Source organism: Cynocephalus volans, chromosome 12, assembly GCF_027409185.1.
Source record: "Cynocephalus volans isolate mCynVol1 chromosome 12, mCynVol1.pri, whole genome shotgun sequence".
NCBI classification, from domain to species: Eukaryota; Metazoa; Chordata; class Mammalia; order Dermoptera; family Cynocephalidae; genus Cynocephalus; species Cynocephalus volans.
This window is the reverse complement of record NC_084471.1, coordinates 86282647-86305840: the sequence shown is the minus strand read 5'-3', so window position 1 is coordinate 86305840 and position 23194 is coordinate 86282647. Positions and strand designations below refer to the sequence as shown.

Here is a 23194-nt window from a genome sequence, read left to right as displayed (position 1 = left end):
TGTATAAAATTAGTCGACTCCTCTGAGTGACTTTGCCCGGGTCCAATCAGCGGGAGCACAGGCACTGCCGCCGCCACCCCCTTGCGGACTCTCTTTGGCTAATTCCTGCAAGTGGGGAGGAGAGAAGGCGGCCGTGGGAGGGGAGGTACCTGGGACTGGGAGTGATGTCAGCTCCCCGCTCGGTGCCTGCCCGGATTCCTGGCATGGTGTAGGGCAGACAGGGTGGGGACGGCACGGGAGAGGCTTCGGGTGCTGCGAGCCTGCGGCGGGGCCGGGCTGCCGGGGCCTCGAACTCCCGGGGAAGGTGAAGCGCAACTTTTGGAAGTGGCGCCGGCGGCTCTCCACCCCCAGGTAAGGGCGTTCTGCTCCCCTCGAGAGCGAGCGAGGTGGCACCGTTGTGTGGTGGCAGCTGGTGCCGCCGCTGCTCCTCTTGCCCGGCTCGATTCCTTTCCCAGCTCACTCCTGTTTCCAATGGGAATGGCCACTTTGTGGGTGGGAGGGTGGGGGGTAGGGCTTAATCCCTGGGACTCGGGGCTTAGCTTCCATACAAAAAATACCTCCAGGATTCGACATGTAAGGTCTCCTCTGTGTCCTTAGACCCCCCACACCCCAGTCTCCCAATAGCACGTGAGTACCCCAACCAGGGAAGTGTGTGTGTGTGTGTGTGTGTGTGTGTGTGTGTGTGTGTGTGTGTGTGTGTGTGTGTGTGTGGCGGCGGAGGGGGACGGGGTCTTTAAAAATGCCACCAAAAAATTATGAATCATTGCCTCAAAAAGTATGCTCTTTGAGAGAGGAAAAAAGTTTTGTATTTTTTCGTCCCCCTGTGGCCTATTATATATTGCTTAAGTGAAAGAATACCGAGTTATTCTTATATATCAACGTACGACAGACTTTTATATGTAGTCCAGTCAGGATGTGAGGAATTCACTTGGGGGATATTAATTATGAGCTTGTGGGAAAACTGGTCTCTTGGGGGGCACACTTGTAAAACTCCAACTCTTCTCCACTCTTATATGTCACCGAGAGTCCTTTCAGTTGCCAACTTTGTGATCTGGAGGGTTAGGAAGGTTGCTGACAATCTTCAGATCTGTTTCCTGTGGCTGCCTGAGAAAAGGATGAGGGATGGTAGTTGTGTTTTCAGGGATCGTTTCTGGAGAAGCGATTTTAACGGGGAAATGTGGGGGAAGGCGTGGCTTACAGACTCTTAGTTATAGGGACACGAATTTTTCAACGTGTTGGGACCAAAACAAACCCTTGCTTTCAATCAGAACTGTAGAGGGCAATAGAAAGTGAAGTTGATTTAAAAGTCCAAGTCCGGTATTTAGAGAAAGCAATTGCCTGTCAGGAGGAAAAAGATAATTTTGAGAAGTGGAAGAATATAATTCTGATTTTTATTTCCTGTTTCAACCTCTTTCTTTTTCCTGTTTGGAGATTTTGTGTGCCCACGTCACTAATGGGATGTGATTGACTTTGTGGGGAAAAAAATTAACTCCGTACACTGATTCAGAGCCATCGCTTATCAGTGCTTTAAGGCTGTTTCTTTTGGAGCAGGAAAAAAAAAAAAAAAAAAAAAAAAATGTATGGGCTGGAACTCCTGAAGCAGGTTTCCCCTTTTTTTCACTGCACATCCTCAGCAGTGAGTATCCTCCTGTTGCCAGATCTGGAGGAAATGGGAATGGACTCCATTGTGAGTCAAAAGCCACATCCCAGGCCCCTGAATGAAATGGCATTTCCAGGAGATGGGGCAAGAAAGAAGCCACAACAGTAAGTCTAATAAACCCAAGTCAGGAAATGTGGTGATAGAGGACTTTATAGATGGAGTTCTCTATCTTTCTAGCCAGATGACAATTAGGTTTCAGGGCTAGAAAGTTTTGTTTTGCGTTGTTTATAAAACACCTGGGTCTGTATTGTTCTTAGTTCCTGAAAAAATTAAATAGCACAGAGTGGATAAAGAGCAGGCTTTTTGAAAATGGAACGTATGCTTTCCTGGAAACCCCAGAACATCTGAATTTTGGTTTGTGTTTTGGACTAAGACAGAAATTGTTAATGGCTCTGCAGTGATGGTGAGCAAGTGTTTTCTGTTTATGTTCTAGGGGAAGTTCGTAAACCATACTGTATTTTCCAGTGCACTTTTTTAGTATGAAAGAGATGTGGAGATCCTGTGGGCTATGAGCTCACTTTAGCCTCTGCTGATAGAGTGTTCAGACTGAAGCTTGTAGTACCAATAGATGGAGCTGCAAAAACCAGTCAAATAGTGTCTTTAGAATGTTATCCTGATGTGCCAAATTCAGATTTACACTTTCTTTCCAAGAAACTAGTCCTAGCTTATCAACTTGAATGTGCCAAAGCTCTAAATTTGATTAGCAGTTTGAGTAATAACTGAAATTTTACAAACTTAATTGGAACCAATATTTCTCAGTCCATGTTTATGAGGCAGATGTAGTATAGTAAAACACGGTACTTCTAAAGGACAATACTTGAGAGGTGTTTGAGTTATTAAGAAAGGTGGGATCAGGTCTTGGTTAAATTTCTTTTAACTAATAACTGTCATAGGGCCAACAACTATTTTAGAAATTAGGGTCATCTGGTCTTAGTGGACAAATGTTGACTTGAACTCCAGGACACACTGTGGTTCCAGATCAATAGTAGTACTGCCTAATTTCAAGGGTGTCGTAGACATTTTTTGGGAACAAGTTCACTGGGGGAAAGTTATAGTTAACTGTTTACGGGGTCTTTTTGTTGACTCACTGAACCAGCATGAGATAACTCAGAACAAGGTCATGTAAGTTGAATTCTTTTGAATCCTGTCTTTCATCTATATGAAATATTTGTATTTTTGTAAGTTAATTTAGATTATATTGATAATTTGTTACAGTAAAATTAACCTTTTGGGTTTTTCCTCTCCTATTTTTAAGAGTACCTAAATCCCAAACAGCACAAGAAACAATGAATGAATGAGTGAATTAATAAATGCATATTCATTCATGGTTGGGTCTGTGTCTTGATTCCTTATTAAAGAAACGTCACTTCAAGGTGAAAACATAGGTAAGAAGTATTGCATAATGACTTTTCTATTCCCAGAGATTTCCCTAGAAAGTCATATTAGCTTTGAAATTAAGAAAAAATATCACAGGTGACCAGCCAATGGTGAAATCTCTCAAGGAGCCAAAATTATTGATTTTTTAAAAATTTAACGTGGTCAAACAGATGGGTTTAAATATGAGATTCAAAGTTAAGGTTAATGTCATATTTTGAAATTGGGTGTTTTTTTTGGAATAAAGGGAACAAAGTGTCCTCTGGCCAGCATTTCCGTTCAGCTAAGGGTTGATAATTTCACAAGTCAATCTGTCTTCAAACTATCCTGAAACTGACTGTCCCAAAACTACTCTGCATCTATGGTGTGTTATGGCATTTGTTTCTTCATTGCAGTGCATGTCGGAACCTTCTTCCTGGTGAAACACCCCACAGCTTTTGTTGCATATATTATCACTGCAAAGATTGATGCTTTATTAAACAGAGCTCATAGCTGAAAAAAAATAAACTGAATTAACCGCTCTACAAAATACAAAGAATACTCTTTAAGTATAATAATTATTGATGCTAGTTTGGTGTTAGATGATAATGTTTCAAAAAGCCAAGTGGTGAGGATTTCTTTTACTTCAGTCTTTTTTTTTTTTTTTTTTCCACTTTGAATGAACTAAAACACCAAACAACTGGATTTTAAATTTTAAAAAATAAGCGGGGGGGGGGGGGCTTTCGAGGATTTTTAAGTTTGCACACTTGCTAGGTAGTTTTGGAGAGGAGGGAAAGGTCTGAGTTAAATGTGTTCCAGTCTGCACCTGTCAAAAGTTTCTATTCCTGAAAGGTGTGTTTGGACTCTGAGTGGTCTAGGTGGGTGTATTGTCACAGTTTGTGAACTTTGGTTATGTGCCTCTCTGGAACTTGGTGTGATTCACATTTTGACTGGCCCACATGTACATCCTTGTTTTTGTTGGCAAGTGTAATGAATTTAGAATAGAAAGATGATTTAGTGGTTTCAGCACAGTGGTGCACCTAAAAATGTCCATGACTGAAGGAATTGTTCAAACTCAAATTGCATTGAATATCTATCATTCTGGCAAAGGCTCATGTCTCAAGTGTGGATCCTGTAGGAAGAAGATCAAATACTGTAATATTTGGGGCTGGCCCTAGATTTTATAGACAACCTGTGAACTCCAGAGTAGGTCTGGGTATTTTCACTTCTTTAGTTTAGGGAAATCAAGCATTTGAAATAAAAAGAGCCACAAGTTCAGAAGAGCAGGTGAGCTCATTCCTAATGTGTGTATCTTTGTAAACAGGGCAAACTTAATTTTACATGGTGGAAAAGAGACTAAAGATGCTGTTTTCAGTGTCAAGTCTATTCCTAAATAAGTGGCCAAATTCTTTAGGCAATGAAAGTAGTTCTTGGGAAGAACTAGATAGGCCCATTGGGAAGTATATTGACTCTCTCATAGCATGAATGTCATATGTACCATATCACTAAATGTGCCTGTGTTATCTTGTGTTTCTGTGCCTACGATCTAGCTCACTGAAATCCCGTTGCTGGCTTTTTGTCACCTTTCTCACCATCTATAGTATTTTGCACAAATGTCATCTTACCACCACAGAGTTGTGTGAGTTTTTTATTGAGACAGTTTATTGAATTTACTTTATTTGGAAGAAAGTGAAAATGAGGTTAAAACTCTACGGCCAACTTTCTTTGTATAATAACTTGATATTGTGGCTGCAGTTGCCCAAATAATTTGCCTGCAACCATTATCTTTTTCTAAAGATGCTGCTGCTTAGAACAATGCATAGTAGAGAATTTTATTTTGTTTGAATTGGAATTGGAACATGCTCTACTTTTTGTGATGAATGATCAAAGAGTCAACTGAACCTGGAGGTTCTCCTCTGAATTAACTCCGGGAAGTGAGTGAGAGGAAGGAAGTGAAACAGTGACAACTCTGAGAAAACGCTCTGCTTGAACCTGTGAGTCTGCCAGCACCGTTGTGTGAAGTCACCTGGGTCTCAGTGTTTTTCCTCTCAATCAGCTGCTTGGATGCTTTTGTCAGATTTTCACATTCTTCCCTCCTCCACCGCCACCAATGTGTGACTTTGCACAACTGAGAAAACTATTAAGCACAGAATTAAGGTTCTTTTATTGTTTTTCTCTACTCAGGGTACTTTGATTCTCTGGGATGACTTTCATTCCATGTGACCCTGTGTGGCAGACACAGCTAGGTGCCCAACCAATGTCCATCCTTCCCACCTCTCCCCTGCTACTGAGCCCATTTTGTTTGATTCACCACCGTGGCCAGTTAAAGGTGCTTGATGTCCCAGAATCCCTTGCAGCTGGGGACATCTAACTGATGTAGTCCTGGCCAATGAGATGATCCCACCCCCTGCCCCAAGCTCTCATCAGGGGACAACTTCTATTAGCTTGTCCGTTAGGTCTTTTATTCTTTTTTTTTTTTTTAGAGATGACCAGTAAGGGGATCTTAACCCTTGACTTGGTGTTGTCAGCACCACGCTCACCCAAGTGAGCCAACCGGCCATCCCTATGTGGGATCTGAACCCGTGGCCTTGGTGTTATCAGCACCACACTCTCCCGAGTGAGCCACGGGCCGGTCCAGGTCTTATATTCTTCATACTTCTTCTTTCTCCCTGAAGAAAGTAGACAAGCCATCTAGTGACCAAAGACAAGAAACTTGAGGGTTCAGGATGACTGGGTAGAAAGGTAGAAGGAGGCCGGGAAGCTCTTGGAATTCTGGAACTGCTGTACCAAACCTTGTTTGCTCATTTCTTGACTTTTGGTGAGAAAAATAAAATCTCTGTTTGGTTAAACCACAGAAGTTGGGTCTGTTACTTGAAGCCAAATATGATTTTAACTGAGTCTAAATAAAAAAACCAAAAATTCCGAGTTTATCTTTTTTTTACAGAATAAGGCAAACTCTTCTGTTCTTCAACTTTGGTTGAGAAAGCAAAGGATGTCCTTATGAAAATTTTATTAGCTGTAGCATAGGGATGAAGGGTGTGGGCTCTGGAGTCAGATAAATGGAGATTAGAATCCCTTGTCTTTTACTACCTGTGTGATTTGGTTAATCTTCTGTGAAATGGGAATAATTGGATGGTTATGAGGATTAAACATGATAATGTATGGGAAGTACTTACAGCTGTTTTTCTGGCACATGTCTGTCCAGTGCATGACAGACATTGTTGCTGCTATTTCATTGAACATTTGTTAAGCAATTCCCAGCTTTGGTATGAGGTCCTCTTGGAGATATAAGGATGAACAAAACACGATCTTTACCCTTATGAGTATTCAAATACAGGAGATGGGGACAGAAAAGAGATGGCACACCTTACACATAACCAGAGTGTAAAGTGTAAAGCAGATTTAGAATATTGTTTAGCTGTTAAGATTGAAAAGAATCTACTGACTTGTGTAGATGTCTATTATATATATTTTAAGAAGAAAAACAACAAACAAGAACACATACAAGGTTGACATTTGTCAGAGTGTGAAAAACTGCTAAATGGGGTGATTTATGGGGGGTGAGGGGTGGGGGGTAGGGTTAGGATGGTAGGGATGAAGGGAGCTTTATTTATTTATTTATTTTATAGCATATTGTGTCTGTTTTGCAACACTAGTGCATTATTTTTGAAATAGAAAACATTAAATTTAAAAAACATCAGTGTGTTCAGTCTTTTGTAGGTGGGTGGGGGAAGATCATGCTATGAACTAGTCACTAGAGCAAAAGAAGAGACTGGGCATCGTGGGGTCCCACTAGAGGAGGTGGGATTGGAATCTCGTTGCCATCTGCCACCATGCATCTCAGGAGGTGGGATTTGAATGGGCCTTGAAGGTTGGGTAGGAGATTTTGAGCAGGCAATGGAAGGAGATGCACACACTTGGGTTTAGTGCAAAATGTAGAATATAGTGAGATTAGGTTTAGAGAAAGATAAGACAGAGAGATCAATATTATTAAGAGAGGTAAAATATGTTGGGGACAGATCTTAGAGGGTTTTAAAGAGAGTGACAAGATTATGCATTAAAATGGATTTTTTTTTTTTTTTTTTTTTAGGGTGGGGAGAGGTGTGAGAACTATTATTTTATAAAGATGACTCTGGAAATAGAATGTTAGATATTACTAGGAGTATATGTGGCAAGGAGAGGGAGGGGGACAGGATACCCTAAATCAAGAACAGCCCACATACCAAAGTTGAATTTTAATGGGAAATATGAGTTAAGATTTGGACTTACAGAGTTTGAGATTTCATCGTGACCCATAATAACCTACTTATTTTCTCCTTGTGTAAATGGATAAAACAATAGTACCTGTCTCATCAGGTTTTTAGGAGAATAACAATGTTAATTGGTAACACTTACTTAGTGTTATATACCAACTAGTGTTATAAGCACCTTACATACTTTAACTTAGTTTTCCCCAGATTACAGATGGAATCTAAGACACAGAGAAGCAAAGTAACCTTTCCAAGGTCACACAGTTTTCACAAGGTCGCACAGTGTGCACTGGATTCAGGATTTAAACAGACAGGTATGGCTCCAGGGCCAGTATCCTCAACCACTTCATCTTCCTGCCTCTGGCATGGTTCTGTACGTGGCATACTAAAAACCATTAAGAACTGTTGGTCAATATTATCCACATGAAGATGTTAACAAGAGTTTAGAAATTTAGGTTTGGAATTTTAGGCAAAATTCTTGATTGATGGATCATCCCCGTGGGGCTGTTACATAAAGAGCGAGGATAGATGAACTCCCTAAACAAGAGTGTAGAATAAAAAGAGAAGCAAACTCATGGCCTTCCAGAAGTACTTGACATTTAGAAATGGTCGGGCAGAAGACAAGTTATTAAAGGAGATAGAGCAGGAACCGCCAGAGAAGTGGAGGACCATGGTGGCAAAGGGAAGATATACCGTCCAGGACAGCAGACTTGTTACAAGGATGGGTCTGAGAAATTGCCCTCAGTCCAGCTGCCAGGTCGTTGGTGAACTTGGAGAGAGCAGTTTTTAGTACAGTAAAGAGGGAATCCAGAGTGCAAAAACTCGAGGAATACCTGGGAGGTGAGGAACTGCAGATGGCCCCGTTAGTCCATCCTTTCAAGGGACTGATCCAGGACAGATGTGGGACAATAGTGTGGGTTTAAGGAAGGCAGAGGTAGAGAGGGTGATATTAGCGAAGTGGAAGAGAGGAAGGAATGGGTGCAAAGCTGGGGGAAAGGACAGGGATTGACTCAAAATCAGGTGGAGGGTGCTGGGTTAGTCTTAAAACCTATAAGAACCCATCTTCAGATGGGATGGGCACTTCAGGGGGATGGAAAGTAAATGTGATTGGAAGAGATAAGGGTTGAGTGAGTTCACTGCAGGCGGTCTGTGTTTTTCCAGTAGCATAGGAAGCAGTGAAAAGGAATTCATAGACAAGGAACTTAGGCAGGCTCCTGAGAGCCTGGCTCTAGGGATTATTAGTATGGAGGAGAAAATTGAAAGGATGACAGAAGTCTCTCATCTAAACAATACAAACTGACACATTTGCCAGGATGTGTCTCCAGGCAGGAAGTTAATTTATTGAAGTGGAAAGTAGTGGTTTAAAAAAAACAAAAAAAGGAGAATGAAATTAGACAAAGGAAAACTTGACTGTATTTGAAGGAAGAATTTTTAGACAACCAGACTTAATGGTTCACAGAACAACTTCTTGGGGGAAATCTAAGCAGTCTGAGTAGTGAGAAACAGCCTGGTTCTGGAGCCACTGCCAGGGTTTGGTAAAAACAGAACCACCAGGGCACCAGGAAATACTCCATAAGAAAGGATTTGTCCAGCACAAGGCCTTTGGATTTAATGCTGTTCCTGATAAGGTCATCTTTAGTCTTCAGTTTAACTAATTATTTGCAGAAAGATCTTTAGTTGAAAAGTCATTGGGTTGTGACGTTTCAATAGATTTGGTGTAGTAATGACATTGGGATGGGAGAAAAGGACTGAAGCAATCCAGTGTTTAAGACCACCCCATTATTCCATTGGTGGGTCTTTTGGGTGTTGCTCTGAAAGATGTCAGTAAAGGTGAGAAGCAAGTGCTATTAGAGGTGCTAAAATATAAAGCTTTCTCTTTTCTTCTACAGTCTCTCTCTCTTGACTTGTCATGGTGTTTATTTGCTATTTAATGTCATTCGAAGTGAAGAAAAATTAAAAATTAAAATTAGAGCATGACTTAAATTTAAAAATTAAATAAAAATTGAAATTCCCATGAATTTTACTGTTCATCTTTATATTGTGCTTTGCCAGTTTTAAATGCAAATATGAGCACTGAATGCATATGCAGAATTGCTGAAATCTCACATTTTGTTATTTTGTAGTTTTTACATGCATGCGTATATTTTTCTTGCCAGAACAGTAGAAACACTGCACAGAACTAACTCAACTACTTTGATTTCACTTCTTGATATGTGCACATTCTATCAACACTCCAACTTTGGCTTACAGATGTGGAAGGAAGGAATGAAAGGAGAAGGAACCAAGTTGCCCTGTCTTTGCTTTTCCTCCTGTGCCATCAGTTTTAGTATAAGTGGTTGACTAACACAGGAGGTCACATAAGTAAGAGAGGATATGATAGTGTTCCTTGGTCATTTGTGTTTCTTAGAAAGATGATGCCTTATTTCTATGTGCATACAAGTTCTGGTTTGAATGGAAGCATAGCCTCTTGGAGCTATCAGCACCCACCCACCTGCTTACTCAGTTGTCTCTAACACACTTACCTTGAACTTGCTCTGAATTTTCTGGACTCTGATGCCTTATGAGTTCATCAAATTCTGTGCTCTTGGGGCATCACAAGCAGTATCATGAAAGGCTACATGTAACACATGGATCTCCTCTGCTCACACGTGTGCTCCATTGTCCCCTCAGACCTTATTTACAAAACACAAGTTCAAAGTTAAAATCATTCACATTCTCAAGATGGTGACAGCAGAGCATTAAGCCAAGCCTGGTGCCTTTCTGAGCATGGGGGTCTACTCATGTGTGACTTCCCAGGTCACAGAAGATGGTCGTGCTTCTCAGAAGTCAAAGAGCTCATGTTAAGGCCAGCGTCCGACGGGTAAAAGAAATTTGCCCACGAGAACCGGGTAATAGGAAAAGGAAAAGAGTTTATTTCTGGCAGCCAGGGCTATGCAGGCCAATCGAGGAGAGCAGCCCCGAGTTGAAACCTCTCGCAGCTTTTATTTTTAGCTAGGCGGGAATTTTTCGCACCTGACACAATCTAGCCAATGCAAGCAAGCCAGCGATACATAAGCTAATTTTGTGGGTAGCCCTGTAGCCCCTCCCCACCCTGGATTCCCCATAGGGAGTTTTCAGGCTAAAATGGCAGAGCCACCTAAAATGGCGTTGGCCATGCTACTCTGTTTATTCCCCCATTTATTTTAGCAAGCGACTTGTACAGAAGCAGAATGCATATGTTAAGGTCAGTAGGGGTTGGGGCGTCCCTTAACACTCACTTTTAAGCCTGAGTTTCCCTCTGGTCTTAAAGTCTCAGCTTCATTATCAGAGTTTGCAATGGATCAGGTTTGTGTATACTATCCTAGGGACCCCTCCTGCCATCAGCACTGTCATTTTTGCCTTTCAAATATTTTTTGAATCGCTCTGCATTCCCTCTACCATGGTCTTGGTTCACATCCCCAGTTAGTCTCCTCTGTATTCTGTACTTCACCGCCAGATTTTCCAAAAAAATTTGGTACCAGGCCACCCTGCCTGCTCAGAGCTTTCTTTGACCTCCTGTGAGCTATAGCTTACAGCAGTGTTCTCCTCTCATGCTGGTGGTCCTGGGACAGAGACTGCAAGGAGACTGGTTTGGTGTGGCCCAGGCCCGTGTGGTATTTAAGGAATTTTAGCCAACACTTAGTTTGGGAGGCTTCACTCACTGAAATTCACCTATTGAAATTCAGATGTGAAAAAGAGATGTGTCTACTATGTGCTCTTGTTTCCTTGTGCTGTGCTGGTGTCCTAGAGAACAGGATGAACTGCATGTAGGGGGAAAGATGTTTGGGTTTACTTTAAGGGCAGATCTACTCTTTGTTCTGGCAAAATCTTCACTTTTAGTTATGTAAATTTAAAACAAGTATCTGCCTATTGTCAGGATGCTGTGAAGCAATCAGAATGCTGATCTTTTAGTCTGAGAAGTTGAGTTCTTTGTTCAAAATGTAAGTTGGGTATATGCTTTGTAGCAGTCCTTGGTTGCTTTTTTAGGAGAAATATTTCTTAGTTCTCACCTGGCTATTGTCACCACTGTGTCACCTTGTGACCTCACCTGATCTTGACTTTCTCCAAGCCTGTCTTTCCCTGTTCCCCTATGCAGGCTCTGATCCCTGGAGTGCTTTAAGCCCACTTAACCTTTCTATTTTCCCCTTTGCTCTTCTCTTTGCTTAAACTCTCTTTTTTCTTCCAGGCCCACTTAAAAGCAGTTCACCAGGAAAACTTTGCTGAGAGTCACAGTCAGAGTTCAGCCCAGGAGCTTTGCAGCAATCAGGTAATACTTGTGTACTTTAAATACTCTAGTACCAAGTGAGCAGTAAGTCTTTGTTGTCTTCGAAGTTTCCTTCCAGCTCAATGATTTTGAGATGCCATTACTCTTCCGATGCCTGTGCCTGTTTATCGCCATGCACTTGGTACCTAATTGTTTTTGGAAATTGTGCTTTGCGATGGGAGCTACACTTGCGCCATCTCAGTTAACTGTGGACAGCAGCAGAATCATCTCCATTTTACAGATAAGAAACTGAACGTTTTCTCCAAAACTGACTCTCCAAATGTCTCATCGCTGGCTATGTCTTATTTCTTCAGCAAGATTATGCACCACTTGAAGGCTGTGACTGTACTATTTTTGCCAGGACCTACTACCCAGTTGGAACTCAATAAATATTGATGTGACAAATGTAATGGTTCATTCAACCAATATTCGTTGGGGCCTCTACCGGGCTCCGTGGGGGATGCAAAGGGTGACCCAAGTAGAAAAGACGTGTATCAGTTAAGATAGGCTTCCTACCTAGGCACAAATGTAGTATGGAGTTGTAGATCTTAGGCTCTGGAGTTAGCTGGGCCTATATCTGTGTCTCGGTCTCATTTGTCAAATAGAGGCAGTAACAGTACATACTTTTTTCAGCAGTGGTTTTCAGCTGGGGCGATTTTGACCTGTAGGAGTCATTTGGCAATGTCAGAAGGCTTTTTTTGTCACAGTCAGGAGGTGGGGCTGCCATTGGCATTTTGTGGGTAGAGTCCAGGAATGTGGCTAACCATCCTAAAATTGTACAGGAAAGAATTATCTGGCCCCAAATATGAATGGTGCTGAGGTTGAGAAACCCTGCCTGGTAGGGTTGTGAAGATGATTGGCCTAGGTGGTTGTCAGTCTAAGAAGACCATCTCAAAGACTGCAAAGTCAGCCTTTGAGAGGGTGAACCCAAAAAGGCTTAATTTTAGCAGCATTTGTGATTCTTGCCAGTGAAAAGCCTTATGCTAAGGATTACATGCTTTCTCTCCTGTTTAGAAGTGGCGACAGACTCGCTGGAGATTGTTTGTTGATGTTACACTGTGTACTAACATGAGCTGGCATGGGTTTAGCAGAGCTGCAAAAACAATTATTAGTTTTTAGGGTGTTCCTAGTAAACTTCCGGCTTGCTTAACTAGTGTGTTCTGTGGAGATAATTTCAGCGTGCAGGTTTAAATCCTCTGATGGAAAATGTTTTGGTCAGTGAACTTCCAAAGTATGTTTTGATACGTGGGATGTGAAAAGTTTTTGTTTTCACATCAAGAAGGCTAATGTTTTTCTAGCCCTAGATTTTAAACAAAGCAGCTTCTCCTGCTGTTTACCTCCTTACCTGCCTGCTGCCTACTATTTTGGTATCAGTGGGAGTGGCGTGGAATGCTGCTGGATTTCCATCTATTGTTTATTGTGAATTTATACTTGAAATTGTTATTTACAATTTTTTTAGTAATTACAAAAGTAATATATGTACCTTATCAAAGATTTGAGTAGTATAGAAAAATTATACAGAAGACACAGTTAAAAAAAAGTCATCAGTAACACCACACAAAGATATAACTACCTTTGGATTGGTGTGTTTCCTTTCAGTATTTTTTCATTCATATATTTTTTTGATAGTTGAAATATTCTGTGTATATAATTTTGTGTCCCACTTTTTTTTTTAAACATTGTTAAATTTGCATTTCCTCATAGTACTAAGATATCTACAAATATTTCTAAGGACTACAAAGTATATTTCATCTATGGCTGTTTCATGATTTATTTAATCCCGTTGAGGAACATATAGCTTGTTTTCTCTTTTGATAAATATCTGTGCAGTCAGCTTTTTCTGTAGTTCAGATCATTCCATCTTTACAATAGATGACCAGAAGCAGAACCAAAGGACGTGTGTGTGTGTGTGTGTGTGTGTGTGTGTGTGTGTGTGTGTGTGTGTGTGATTGGTTATCAGTTGCCAAAAAGTTTCTACTAATTTTTGCTCCCATTAGCAGAGTGATATTCTCACTTTAATAATATTTGATAGTTTTCTAGGATAACGAGTATTTTGTTTTTCTTTTCTTTTTTATGTATTTGATGTTAATGAGATCAGACATGTTTATGTGATTTATTAGCTGTATTTCTTATTTAACAAACTGTTCATGTACTCTGCCCATTTAGTCTATTGAGAATTAGTGTTTTTTCATTTGTCATAAACTCTATTTCATGTATTTCCCTTATAAACCCTCTATCACAGTTGTTGTAAATATTTTCATCTAGCTTTCTTTTCTTATTTTTTATTTGTTTTGTGTTTTAATTTTGTTTTAGTGATACAGAGGCTTATATTTTTGTGTACGCTAATCTATTGATTTTTTTTCCACCTGGGGTCATCAGCCTTCTTCTGTCTGTACTGAAATTAACCCTTTCTGCTCTGGAAGTCACTGTTCTGAGTAAGCTCATAATAAGTTTAAAATTATATGCCAAAGTAGGCCACTAGGGTCTCCTAACGAGGATAAATGGGTCCCAAGTGCTTATGGGCACTCCAGGTACCGTGGAAAAACCTCCATGTCCCTGTGTGTGTGTTGTGGGGCTGGGGGGGAAGGGGTGTAATAGGGAAAGTTGGTGACCAAAAAACAAAAGATGCTCTTGCTGAGCCAAGCCTTCCTTGTTTGTTTGGTTTTCTTTTTAATTTCCTTCCCCTCGGGGTAGAAGTGAGCTTCCTGAAGGCAGCTGGACTTCCATAGATTTCCAAGGTAGCTGAGGACTTGGGACCAGTAGCTTGCTGAGCAAACTGTGGCTATGCCTGGCACAGAGTTGGCCCACAGTCAATTTTTTTTCGTTTAGCCCATGAGAAGGCAGACTGAGCAGAGACTGTGGCCAAGTCGCATCCACTCCTCACCTCTTCAGTTTTGTTCTCTGTGGCTCAGCCTCATCCAGGCTGCTCCTGCCCTGCCCTGTGAGTGGACTCAAGGGAGCCTGCAGCCCTGTGGCAGCTCACCAGTGGCACTATCCAGAGCTCCACAGGGAGGTAACAACAACTAGTGCTGACCTAGTAGCGCCTGGCTGTTTTGCAAAGCCCTCTCACTGGGCTTTTATAGATGCTTCTCATCTCAACCTTATGAGGTTAAATACTATTTTCATCTCCACTGATTTGGAGAAAATTGCCACTCAATAGAAGTATCATTAAAATCCAGAGCTTCTGACTCCAGGGCTGATCTGCTTTACTTATGAAACAATTCCATCATTGTAATTTCTACTTGTAATTTCTTGGTTGTGCTATTGGGCAGAGGGTAGCACCAACTGTTTTAGGTTTTGGAGTCAAACATATTTTGGATAAAGTCCTCATATGGTCATATCTTAGCATGTGACTTTGTTATTTACCCAGCCTAAGTCCTGGTTTTCTCATCTATAAAATGGAAATAACAATATCTACCCTGTAGGAATATTAGAAAGATTAAATTGAGGTAATACATGCAGGAAGCCTAGTGTGGTACCTGGCTCATTCATTGTAGGAACTTAGTAGTGACTGAAAATGCTGCTGTTCTTTCTTGTATGAAAGTTTTAGAATAACTGGTGAATCTGCTCGGATTTGTGAAATTTTAGTAAATATTACTTATTTTTAAATGCCAGAAACATTTCTTTATCTGACCTACTTATTTTTCTGTTCCGTAGATTTTCTTTTCTGTTGTGGGTAAGTTACTTGCTTCTCTGAAATCCTTTTGCTTAGAGAATTTCATGACAAATCCCCAGCTGAGGTTGTACTCATAGCCAAAATAAAACATGTTTTGTCTATATGTTCATGTAAAAAGCACAGACAGCTCTCTTGAGGAGCTAGCAGTAACCCAGTCATTCCTGCACACATAGTTGAGATTTTTGGCATCATTTATGGACTTATTACTTGTCTGAGTTTCATAAACATTCAGGTAACAAAGCAGCCTTAAAAAAAAAAAAAAGATTGTAGAAAATCACAAGAAAAGACAAAGTTGCTAAATAACTCAGGGAGAAAGTTATAAGTAAATTTTCATTTTTCATGCCATTTAAAAGTGAGGTTGGATTTGATTGGTTTTTATGCTAGACCTTGTTAACCACATAAAAAGAACTCCACTAACACTATTAAATCATTTCTGCCTAAAGAATTTCAACATGAGGTTGTCTTGCCATTTAACTTCTATTATATGTTTATTTAGGCTTTTCCATTTTGATAAATTGAGCCAAGTAATTATAACTGTTCTAACTTAGAATTATATTATAATCCAATGCAGCAGCCTTTTTTCTATGGACTTAAAAGATTTTTTTTTTTTTTGCCCCTGAAGCCATGGTTGCATTTTCAACAATAAATCAACTTAGTATTGGAATATGGGAAAAGCTATGTTAACGCAGATGGGACTTTATTGGGTTAATAACTAACATTCTTGCTCCTATTCTGGGAACGTTAGATCCATAGCCCTATGGGTTTTCCATTCCCCGCTATCTCCCCTTTTTGGTAGGAATGGAGAGACTAGGATGGGAAAATGTTTTTTTATATAATTTATATAATCATAGGAGTTTTTATATAATTATGCCATGTGTATATACTTTTCTTAAAACATGGATATAGTTAAGTGTCAGTGATTACGTGAAATTTACATGATTTCTAAGTTCTCTTTTATGTCTAGAGTTCAAGGATCAAAGTGAGTGAACTCTTGGCCAAATCTTGTGACTGTTGCAAGCTGAGTGCAGGAAATTGTAAAAGGCCACATCCGATTCTAATGGTCAGTTGGAAATTGTTTTCCTAAAATCCCAAGCCTGTTGCTTGATTTCTTAATTTGCAGCCAGAGTGGACATTTGGGGGCAGAGGTGGTAGTGGAGGTGGTGGTGGTGGTAAAGGTGAGGAGAGAATGGGAGAATAAAATTGGTACTGACTTGACTAGTAATTGACAGGACACAAAGGACTAAAGAATATGCTCTGTGATCCTGAGATCACAATCCAGCTGGACAGCCCTGTGCTGATCACTTCGAATCGTTTTGGCACTAGCCCTTTGAAACAAAGCCTGGATAGTACATATGAGAACACGGCAAGTTTTACTAGGCATTTCTTGTTGCTGGCTGGCTGGCTTATGAAGTAAATAGAGTAATTAGCTCTCATTAGCACTCCCACAAGCTGTAATGCATCCACCTGAGGCGGAGAGATGCTTGCCTCTGTTCCTGAGAACATGAAAATCCGCATCTGATCTTTTCAGTCCAAACACTTTTGCATTGCAGAAACAGAATGCCAACTTGGCAAGGGTAAAATCCTCCAAGTACTTCAAATGTCAGTAGGCAAAACCTATTGACCAGGGACAGAAGGAACTTTTTAAAAAAAATTACCCTAAGAAATTGGTGAGCCGTTTAAAGCTTTCTCTTTCCCCTTCTCTCATCTGTGTGACTGACATGAACCAGATTCGTCAGAGATGTTGTGGCCCTATTTCAGGACCTTGTGCCACTGGTAGTCCTCGTTCCTATGAAATATTGTTCTGTAGCATGAAGGTGGGCATCAGAACGATAGAAGGAGGGAGCCAAGTTTGGGGGGTTTTGTACACAAGCCTGGAGAGATATATATAGATGAATTGTAAATTGGCACGGTTTTATAGGAAAGAGCCCTGAAGTAAGAATCTGGCGATCTGATCCCAATATTGTTTAGCTGTGTGACCGTGGACAAGTCACTTAACCAGTTATATATAAAACAATACCAGCCCAGCACTCACAGGGAGGGCTTTAGCGTCAAATGAGATAATGTGTAAAATGCTGTAAAACATGAAGCAGTAGTATGATTTTAAGTTGAGTTTTCATATGGAGCACATGATCTACATTTTTAACATTCTGAACCCAAACCTCTGGCACTGTACAAGTACCTGCTTTTCCTCTAACTCCCACTTCTGTGACAGCTTGTAATTCCATACCTGTGCCCTAAACTGGACTGGAGCCTGTATGAATCCTAGGTGGTTCCTGGAGGTTTTCTGGAAGATGTGCTGCCTCTTGGGCAAGGCAATAGCAGTAGCTCCTGATTCCTGCTCTGGCCAGTCTGCCATCTGCTTTCTTGGGGATGTAAGTAAATACAAGAAAGTCATCAATAACCCATCAGCTCTGGGGATTGTTACCCAATATTAAAAATTTGGAATGTTGTGAGTAAAGTGTTCAGGACTCAATTTTATGCTTAAATGTAGAACTGTTCTCTACACGTAGCTTTAGAATGAGGATTTGCTGGGATTTGAGGTTGTAAAGCAACTATGTCGGAAACCTCGGCTTTGGCATCCTTTGCTCTGGTGGCAGTTTCCAGTGCCCCATGATGTGGTGACGTGCAAATCGCTAGCCTTGCTAGGTCTCGCCACCCTTACTTGTGAACTTGCAGTACTCGTGCACATTATGTAACTCCTGTCCCAGTTGACTGGGTCAGGTTGGTGTTCAGAAAGTGATCTGAGCTGATTGTCAAACATTTGTAGTTTTTAAACTGAATGGCTGTATGACAGGTATTTTTCAAAAACTGTCATCAGTCTTCGTAGGACATCTGAAGGAGCCTGTGAATTCCTCAGTACAATTTAAAAAATAACTCTCTGCACTTAGGTAACCACTGCCTGTGTTAGATTTGGTTCACTAGAAGCAGACTCTAAGACCAGGAATTGGGTGCTGAAGGATTTTAGGGTGAGCTCTCTGGACATATACCTGCAAAGAAGGAAGAAGGCAGGGCTGGGCAGAGGAGAATCTGACCAGCAAATGTGGCTGCTACTGAGGCACCAGCCACTCCATGGGGAGCTCTGGGTCTCGGATGGCCCTTCAGAGTAGTCCCCACTTGAGGCAAGGGGCTGGACCTTGGCATGCCTGCATCAGTCGGTTGTTGACAACTGGCCACCCCTTCTGGGGGCATCATTTTGGGTGAGGCTGTGTCTTGCCTCTGGCTGAGGGCCTTCCTGTGAGCCATCAGCTGCCAAGGCTGGGTGCACTGGCCCTTCAAAGGGGGTCTGGGTGGAGCAACACAGTGTCCAGTACACTGTCCCAAAGAATTTAACCCTTTGAAAAAGAAACAAACAGTAGGCAATACAAAAAGCCCAGCATATGGTAAGTCCCTGTATCTGCAAAGTTAGAAAGTTTGGACCCCTTAGCAAAACTGAAGGAAGAGATCAGAACCACTTTGTTTAATAATTAACAAACAGATCTCCAGCTTCTTGGAAGTTTATGAGATACTTGGATAATATTTATACCAGATTATTGTGTAGCAGGGTCTTTCTTCTATATTTGTGAAATGGCTGACCCATAATTGAGTAATTTTTCCCAAGCATGAATTGCATGTTCAGAATATTAATCATGTGGGTACACAAATGCAGTTGTTTCTTGGTTATGTAACTTACGTTGAATTTACAGGACGGATGGGCCACCACCAGGAAAGGCAAGCAAGCAGGTAAAGCACACAAACTGTCAAACCTAGAACCTTCCAGGGAACACTGGGATGGAGGAAATTACAGTTTCTGTCCAAGTTCCAAAATCACCTGATATGATATTTTAGTCTGGGTTGAGGATAATGATTTAGGACTTATATTGCCAAAGGATAAGTCAGTCAATATGCTTTGAAAGAAATGGATCATCAGTTTTCTGGCACTTCCAACATCTAGTTGCATCAGCAAATGTGCAAACGTCTGCACCTGTCTGGCATGGTTTGTGGTGTGAATGGGATTAGTAAAAAGGCCAAAGTCGTGCATAATTTCTTTCCCAACTGCAGACAAAGTCATATGTGCAAAACCTAATGCAGTTCTCCTCTTACATCTTCTATTTTCCAGGAGGTAGAGGAGGCAGTGGGTTCTGTTTGGACATCGTCTCAATAGGTCGAGTGTGTTGTGGGGACTGGAGGTGGGGAAGCCCGATGATTTGGCCCTGGCACAGAGCAAAGTTCATGGTGTGTGTGTGTGTTCTCACCATTGGACTTCACTTCCCCCTTAACTCCTATAAGGTTCTTGTATTCTTTGCCTTGATCTGTGTTGCCACCTGGGACCTCTGTAATGTCAAGTCATGGAACTTGTTACTAACCTGTTTCCATTATGGATGAAGTGGAAAGAGAAATAGGTCACTGGTCCTTATTCAGAAACTGGACAGACTCAAGCTGCTATGGTGACAGGTTCTATATAAAAACACCCATCTCTGACCCTCTTGGAGGGATGTGATGATGTGATCATTGAATGTGAAGTAGATGACATGCCAGCTGGATTATTGCAATTGGTTAGAATTAGGAGACGGCATAAAATAAAAAGCTCTCAAGGTTTCCTCCAATGAAAGAAATAAATGTAGCATAGAGGAACGACTAGAGGTGACACTCTCAAAAATGTGCCGTGTTTCTTCTGGAACTCTGAACCTGGATGATCTGTCTGAGCATGATCCCTAGAGTCTTCCGTAATGATCTTATAGTGCAAGGAGCAGAAAGTTTTAACTTGTGCACATCTTCCCGGTGCTTCTCCGTCTTTCTCACATGCCTGTACATGTGCATTTATCACTGGCATTCTGGAGTTAGGGAGATTACCTTTTGTACAGTTCAGCTGAGGAATCTCCAACCATGACTTTTTGTTGTGACTCACGTCTGCAAAGGATGAATAAAGGAGTTTCTTGGCTAGGAAGGGTAGCACTGAGAAGAGAGAAATACCTGTTGTTAGGAGAGAAACTTTTGAAGAACCAGAATTTTTTATAAAAGGCTGAAAGAAGTCTGTTAAGAAAAGGAAGGACCAGAAGTGACCTATAAGGTATTGCCTGGAGATATGGGAAATAAATCAAGAACAAGAGAAATGGAAAAAGGCCACATAAAAAACATTGCTGGTTAGGACTGGCCAGAGTCCTAGGAAAGAGGCAGCATCAGTTGGGCCGGAAACCCACTGAAACAGTCACTCACTCCACATGGAACTGTCCCACCCTTCTCCCTGCTCCCATCTATTCACCTAGAGGAGGAGGTTCCGAGGTTCCTCCCCAGGGAGGATGCTATTTCGTTGTTTCGAAGATGAGAACTTCAAGCGTGGGAGAGTTTTCCTTCTTAAGCTGATGTTGCGTAACCTTCTGAAGACAGGACATAGTGTTGAGGACACAGGATTCAGAACTAGGCAGACTTCTGGCACTTATTGTGTGTGAATTAAACTCCGGGCCACAGAAAAATGGGTTATTGTGAAGGGTTTAGTGCAGCATACGGAAGTAAATGCTCAAAACTGTTATGATTACATGCCAAGAGTTGTAAGTGAAGCTGTAAAAAGCACGTTCCTTTGCTCTAAAACCCCGCCCATACAAACTTTGAACCTCAGCTCAGCCTCAGTAGGGAACTGGATTCTGTAAATGACCCCATGTGGGGGCTGGGCAGTAGTCCAGGGCTCAGGGTGCAGTGTTAAAAGCAGCTGCAGGTCCCTGCAAGTCCATGTCCCTGCAGGAGTTCCTTTACTTAAAGTCCCTGATCTTGTCTATAAGCTGCTCCAGCTGGGATATCTGCACACTCACACATGTTAGCCTAGAATGGATCCAGGCACTATTTTAAAATTTACATGGATAATGTGTTGCTGTGTTAAATAAGTATAAATATTTATTCAGCTCCTACTCATCTTTTATACACAAGACCTTGGACCCTTAAGAATGCAAAATTCAGTGGTGTTAGGGGTTTGTATGGTTATGTTATTGGTGCTTTTCTACAACTCTGGTAGAGGTAGGTATTATTACCAGTTTTACAGAGATTAAGTAACTTGCCCAAGATCAAACAGAGATAACACCCTTTTGCACTAACTCTAAGACACCAATTATAAGACACTTTCCGATACCAGAGATGTTAAAGTGTGAAAAGATGTCTTTTTAATTAATGAAATGTGATAAGTAGTAGAGCCTGGATTCTACCCCTTCCTGTCTGATTTCAATGCTTGTGGTTTCCCCCCCATCACACACAAGGGCTTTTTGCTGTTTATCTAACTGGCGAAGATAAAACAAGCACAAATAAGAGGACAGCTAAGGTGTGTAAGACTTGAAAGGACGGCAGTAACGCAATACTAGTTGATGTCTATTGGCAACTTACTATGTGACAATGCTTTCATGTGCTTTAATTCATAAAAGCATTTTTAATCTTTGACAACCAGTTCCTGAAATAGGCACTAGTATTCTCTTTTTTACAAATAAGGAAACTGAAATAGGTATTCTTATTCCCATTTTCAGATGAGGAAACAGACACACATGTGTGTGATCTCAGGAATTTTTTCCAAGGTCACATAGCTAGTACTAAAAGTAAATTCTGTAAGTTGGTCATTAAGAGTTCAAGTTTATTTATAATCATGACAGAACTGGTTTGGGTTCCAGAAGAGTGTGATCCAATAGAAAGGTGCTGGGCGTTCTGCTGGAACACCTAACCCAGCCTTGTGGGTGTCAGGAAGGATTCCCAAAGGGGGTGTCACCTAAACTGAGATGGGAATGTCCATCTCTCCATCCCTAGCAAATACACTGCTATAAATAATCGTGGTTGCCCTGTGTTACTGACCTCTGCTAGTGCCATGTCTCTAGACATTCACTAGAAGGAACTGCGTTTATTTATAATTTACATCCTTTCCATTTCCCAAGACCAACTGAAGTAGTTTAAAAGGATCCTTGTAAATTAGACATTGTTTGGGAACCAGGAGGATAGCTGCAGAGAGGTCTTGGAAATCCAAAAAATAGAAGAAAATTTGTCATTTGATGCCGTTGTGTAATTTAAGTCACCTGTAGATGAACGGCCTGGCAGTCGTTCTACTTTTTCTCCTCTCAGGTCCTGAGAGCACTGTCTGTGCCCAGTGCTCCCACGCTGGCTGGTCTGTCTCTGTAACAACTCAATCCCTTGGCTTTTCACATTTCTCTAATTCCTTTAGTGGAAGTAATGACCTTTATTTCAAGTTGTTGTGTTGCTAAAGGACATGAAGGTTGTGCATCAAGCTGTCATCTTGAAATAATGCAGAATGTTTTAAAATGGGTAGATTTTCTGTCATTAAAAATAAGTTTCAAGGGCCGAGCCCGTGGCGCACTCGGTAGAGTGCTGCGCTGGGAGCGCGGAGACGCTCCCGCCGCGGGTTCGGATCCTATATAGGAATGACCAGTGCACTCACTGGCTGAGTGCCGGTCACGAAAAAACGACAAAAAAAAAAAAAAAATAAGTTTCAAGACTCAAGTGCTTAAGTAGACATATATTGGAAGACACTGAAAGAGCTTGTAGGACACAGAACAATTGCTAAGTAGCAAATTGCATTCTGTATATGGGTTGCCCCCTCAGGAACCTCTGACCCCCATTTCCTCATCTTTAAAATGAGGGGGGTGGATTAGATATTCCCAAAGTACTTCTTAGCCTTTAAAATTTTTTCAACTCAAGCATTTCTATCAGTTCTAATGCAGCTTTTGTTGTGACTGATTTACCAGGGTGCCTGCCTAACTCCAGATGTTGAATTTGTCAGTCTCTGAGATCTTTTGTCAATGAGTTGAAATGGATGCTATATTTTAAAGTCTACAGATTGAATTTCAAAGAGAAAGTATTGCAGACATTTCTCCTCCACATCTTTTGAGTAGAGAGACTTATTGTTAATGAAGAGGACTGAGCTGCTATCGGTTTGGGGTCAGGATGCCGTTTTGTTGCAGTAATCCCTGACAGTCAGCCCAGAGCCACCGTCTAGCTGAGCTGTCCTCAAC

The 23194-nt window shown here is 41.2% G+C and overlaps 1 protein-coding gene across 14 annotated transcripts in view; it reads left to right on the top strand.

Moving 5' to 3' along the window:
- The first annotated feature begins 205 nt into the window (after nt 1-205).
- PPFIBP1 (PPFIA binding protein 1) overlaps nt 206-23194 on the top strand; it is a 153699-nt gene continuing 130710 nt past the window's right edge. For 13 of the 14 annotated variants that reach the window (XM_063074765.1, XM_063074778.1, XM_063074774.1 and 10 more), the window contains exons 1-2: nt 206-351; nt 11468-11548. The gene's annotated coding sequence lies outside the window, so the exon portion shown is untranslated. The remainder of the gene's footprint in view (nt 352-11467; nt 11549-23194) is intronic. The other variant, XM_063074766.1, reaches the window with a different exon arrangement.